Consider the following 5652-nt stretch of genomic DNA (forward strand, 5'->3'; position numbering starts at 1 on the left):
ATTGGGTGAATTCACGTAGAGATTGGGACTGGAATGAACTGACGTTAAGGCTTCCACCGACAGCGTTACCATTTATAGCAGCAACTCCCCCACCCTTATCACATGATGGTGTGGTAGACTTGGTTGGAAATGGGAGAGTAACCGTCGATTTTCGACAAAGAGCGCTTATCAAATGCGCTCTAACGATTTTGCTGAACAAGACATGGATTGTTGAGTTTTCTTAACCAAATATAAAGGTCTCCCTCGTATCAAAATGCTTTTATGGTTGGTTTGCAAAGGAAGATTAATCTCGAATAAGGAGAGAGTGCGACGACATCTTAACTCAGAAGTGGGATCGATGCGCTTTGTGTGGAGCTACGGTTGAATCGACCACTCTTATTTTGATAGATTGTAATGTATCAAAATTAGTGTGGATAGCTGAAGTTAAACCTGAACGTTTCATAGAGTTTATGCAATTGGATCTATTTTCATGGGTTCAAAAGAATCTTTCTCAGCCAGATTATTTTCCAAGACATCAAGAGGATTGAGACTTAAAAGTTTGGAGCAATAATCTGGAACTTGTGGGTAAAGCGGAACTCTCTTCTTTTTGATGAAGATTATGTCGTAGGGGAAATCATTCAAGTTCGAAGTAGTGAAATGGTAAACTTCGGGTATATTCAGTTCCACGATCATACCAAAGTGTGCAGGCCAACCAATTAAATAAAGGGTGGCAACCTCCAGCAAATGGATGGTTTAAGCTTAATTCGGATGGCGCGAGGCTTACCGATTCCGGGATGACATCATGTGGCGGTGTTATTCAGAATGAGGATAGAAGCTGGATTGGAGGATACGCTAAATTCATAGGCTACTGCTCGGTGCTAGATGCAGAATTATGGGGCATTTTAGAGGGGTTAAAGCTGGCGTGGGACTTGAAGTTAGAAGCAGTGGCTGTGGAGACGGATTGCCGTGATGCAATTGCTGCGATACAAAAGGATTGTATCACATGGAGAGGATCGTTGCTGGTTCCATATGTCGTGGACCTAATGAAAAGGGATTGGAGGGTAGAGTTTACTTGAGGGCCTCGAAGGTGGAATGATGTGGCGGATGGTATGGCGAAAATGGCACGTTCGTCTGATTTCAGATTTCGTTTTTCTCAACATCCACTGGAGGCCGCTGCAGCTGCTTATAATTGGGATGTGCTGTATTGCAGGCAACGTAGAGCTTAAATTAAGTTAGGTGATTGCTTTTCTTTTCATTAAAAAAGTAATAAAATTATAAGTAAATACCAACTCATTGATTACATTTGATTTAATTTAATATAAATGGTAATATAAGGTTGATTATAATATAAAAATTAATTTATATTATTTGATAATCTAAATATGTTCATAATTCATATAGTTATCTCGAGTAAATAATTCAGAAGAAACTATTATGTTATCTAAACTTTAAATGAGGAGATAACTTATTTTGATTATCTAAACAAATTCATTACCATTTGTAAGCACTTTAAATTAATAAAAATAAAAAATAAATTGATTACCAACTCCCTAATTCACCTTTTCTGGATTCTTCGGTTGGAGCTTTGAAAGGGGAAACCTTATCCGACTAGTCCAGCATAACCCTAAACCCTAAAAATCCCTAATCTCCTCTCTCTTCCCTTTGATTTGAATCCCACCCCCTAATTTTTCAGTTCGATTATTTTGAAATCCCACATTGATTTCCACCCACCTTTGAAACTTCTCTCTACCTGCCATTTCCAGGTACTTAGATTCTCTTCTTTTGCTACTATTAATTTCATTTTAAAATTCGTGTTTTTACATAAAAATATTATTAATCTCGCAGTTTGTGGTTTTTTCCGCTTTCATGTTGTAAATCCTGCCTTTTTGCTCCAGGTTTTGATAAAGCGGAGGAAAAATGGACGAATATCAAGAGATGGAAAAGTTTGGGATGGATAACGATTTTGAGGACGGGCGATGGATCGACGGCGAATTCTTCTATAAAAAGCGCAAGGAAAAGCGGACTCAGACCAAAGATGATGTCCTTTATGGTGTTTTTGCATCTGATTCCGACTCTGAAGACGATGGTTATTCTTCATCAAGGAAGAAACGAAGGAAGGAATTTGGGAAAAAAGCCGACTTGACGAAGCCTGTCAACTTTGTTTCTACAGGTACCGTAATGCCTACCCAAGAAGTCGATAAAAATTCTAAGGCTGTGAATGATAATAGTGTTCATGATGATAACGAGAATGGTAGAAGGCCTGGATTGGGGTCTGGCGTAGGTTTAGGATTTAGTGGTAATGATAATTCGCAAAAAGTGATGTTAATGTTGGTAGTGATGAGAATGATGATTCTGGTTTTTTACCTAGCTCATTTGGGAGGAAGATAAAGGAAGGGGCACAAAGGAGAGAGAAAGAGAGGGAGAGGTTGAAAATGGAGAAGAAAAGCTTAGCAGGGAGATGGGAGGTTGGAGGTGATAGTGGTGAGGTTGGGTCATTTGAGAAGCATACTAAGGGTATTGGGATGAAATTGCTTGAGAAAATGGGGTATAAAGGAGGAGGTCTTGGGAAGAATAAACAAGGGATTGTTGCTCCTATTGAAGCGAAGATGAGGCCTAAGAATATGGGAATGGGGTTTAATGATTTTAAGGAGGCTAAGTTGCCTGAGTTGCAGCAGTTGGAAGAGAAGAGATGATAGTCAGCAGCCTGTTGGTAAACCAAAGGAGAGGCTTTGGTCGAAGAATTCAAAGGGAAGGAAGAAGGAGGTGTATATTACAGTGGAGGAGTTGTTAGCAAAGAAGCAAGAAGAAACTGTTGAAATTGTTCAGAAGGTGATTGACATGAGGGGGCCACAGGTTAGAGTTTTGACCAACTTGGAGAATCTAGATGCTGAAGAGAAGGCAAGAGAGAATGATGTTCCAATGCCCGAGTTGCAGCATAACTTGAAGTTAATCGTTGACTTGGCAGAGCTTGATATTCAAAAGATTGATAGGGATTTAAGGAATGAAAAAGAGACAGCATTGAGCTTGCAGAAGGAGAAGGAAAAGTTGGAGATTGAGGTTTCACGTCAGAAGCAACATTTGGCTAATATGGAACGAATTACTGGTGTGCTGGACCAAATTGAGGAAGAGAATTCGTCTGGCAAACTAACCTTGGAGTCCCTTGAAATTTGTTTTAGGGATTTGCAGAGGAACTATGCTGATGATTACAAACTGTGTAACTTGTCCAGCATTGCATGTTCATTAGCCTTGCCCCTGTTTATAAGAATGTTTCAGGGTTGGGATCCTCTATCAAATCCATCTTACAGGATGGAGGCGATATCAGCATGGAAGGACTTATTGCAAATAGAGGGTGGTTCTGACATTTGGGAAGATGTAACAACACCTTATTCTCAGTTGATCTCTGAAGTTGTTTTACCTGCCGTGAGAATATCTGGCATCAACACATGGGAGCCAAGGAACCCTGAACTGATGCTCGGTTTTTTGGAATCATGGGAAAAGTTGTTGCCGTCTTCTATTCTTCAAACCATATTGGATACTGTGGTAATGCCTAAATTGTCGAGAGCAGTTGACTCATGGAACCCACGTAAGGAAACTGTTCCAATCCATGTTTGGGTTCATCCTTGGCTGCCAATATTGGGGCCAAAGTTGGAAGGTCTGTATCAAACCATACGTATGAAGTTAAGTAATGTTCTTGATGCTTGGCACCCGAGTGATCCTTCTGCTTATGCAATATTATCGCCTTGGAAGACTGTATTTGATTCTGTGAGTTGGGAACAACTTATGCGCCAATATATAGTCCCAAAGTTGCAGATTGCTCTTCAGGAGTTCCAAATAAACCCTGCAGATCAGAAGCTTGATCAGTTTCATTGGGTTATGTCTTGGGCCTCTGCAATTTCTGTTCACCTCATGGCTGATTTGATGGAGAAGTTTTTCTTTGTAAAGTGGCTACAGGTTTTGTATCACTGGTTGTGTTCAAAACCCGACTTTGACGAGATCAAAAATTGGTACATGGGTTGGAAGGCACTCCTGCCACAGGAGCTTTTGGCTAATGAGAGTATCCGTAATCAACTTAATTATGGTCTTGAGATGATGGTTCAGGCTGCTGACAATGTACCTGTTGAGCAGCCTGGTTTGAGGGAGAATGTTACGTATCTTAAGGTGCGTGAACAGAGGCAATTTGAGGCTCAGCAGAGAGCAGCAGCTCATGCACAACTGCAAGCTGCAGCTGGCCTGGGCACTGCAACCCAGATGGATGGTGTTCCTGAGATGAGTTTGAAGGAAGTAATTGAGGCCTATGCACAACAACATGAGTTGCTATTCAAGCCCAAGCCCGGCAGGATGCATAATGGTCAACAGATATATGGCTTCGGTAACATAAGCGTAGTAGTTGATTCACTTAACCAGAAGATTTATGGCCAGAAGGATAATGGCTGGTCCCTGGTCTTACTTGACGATTTGTTGAAAATGCACTATAATTCTCTTGCAAGGAGACGATGAGTTGCAGAATCAACGGAAACAGGAGGTGCTTGTGCCGCTGGGTCATTCGTATCGGACAGCTTTTGTTTAAATATCTCCAATTTGTAACACCGGTAGCATAGTTTCTTGGCCTATACCGAACCATAGAAACCGCAGCCATTTGCACGTAAGGGAGTAGTAGTCATCACCAACTTGCTTCTTAGCTTTCTTGATCTCTTCTTGGTTGAATCTGAGATAACATTGAAATACGGAGAGAGACAGTCTAGAAGGCTTGGAATCTCTGTGTTTCTATGGGTTTGGATTTTACTGGACTGCCCCATGAAGCTAACGGTGGATTATTGTAGAATTAATGAATTACACTATAAAGTCGTGGAAATTTCTCTATGTTTCTTTTCCTGTATGTTTATTTTAGCCAAATGACTGAACTGGCTTGTCTTTTAGGGTTTTAAATTTTTAGCAAACAATTAGGAACCCTGTAAGAGGTTAATCGGCTCAAATAATGTCAAGATTTTAAAATAACGTTTTCTTGCAATAAAATATAGAAATGTTGTGTTCCAGAATTTTTTAAAAAACGTAGGTGTTGAAAAATTAATTTGAGATTTGTATAATACACGGGGAATTCATCAGGTTTACACGATAAATTTCATAAAGGGTGAATTATATTATTTCTTATTGATTTTTACTCTTCTATTTTACTCATTCAATTTTTAATTTTTCTATCTCGTTCGTTGGACTTTACAAAATTGAATTATTTACTCACTCAATTATTCGTTTGACTTTACAAATTGATTTACTCACTCAATTATTCGTTTGACTTTACAAATTGATTTACTCAATCGTTCACTGGACTTTACGAAGATTTTGCAAATTGAATTATTTACTCACTCAATCGTTAAGTTTATAACAGATGGATTGATGGGTTTTTTTTTTATTAAATAATATAATAATTATATATATATTATTAATATATAATTATGACATATAATATTTAAAAATAAAATAAAAATTCTTAAATTCTATTCTACACCCTCTGTAGACGCTTCCAATTCATTTTCTACACCGTCACAGCTCAAAATTTCTCAACCATTTCTCTTCCCTTCTATTCTCTCCCCCCCCCCCCCAATCCCAACAACATCGATCATCGAGTCTTTTATGAGTTCCGACCTTTTTGCTTCGTCCCAACATCATCTCCATGCT

At 39.1% G+C, this 5652-nt stretch overlaps 1 pseudogene; it reads left to right on the forward strand.

Moving 5' to 3' along the window:
• Nucleotides 1-1542: 1542 nt before the first annotated feature.
• LOC120176962 lies at nucleotides 1543-4855 on the forward strand (annotated as a pseudogene).
• Nucleotides 4856-5652: the final 797 nt, after the last annotated feature.

This window comes from Hibiscus syriacus, unplaced genomic scaffold (assembly GCF_006381635.1).
Source record: "Hibiscus syriacus cultivar Baekdansim isolate YM2019G1 unplaced genomic scaffold, ASM638163v2 tig00112261_pilon, whole genome shotgun sequence".
Taxonomy (NCBI): Eukaryota; Viridiplantae; Streptophyta; class Magnoliopsida; order Malvales; family Malvaceae; genus Hibiscus; species Hibiscus syriacus.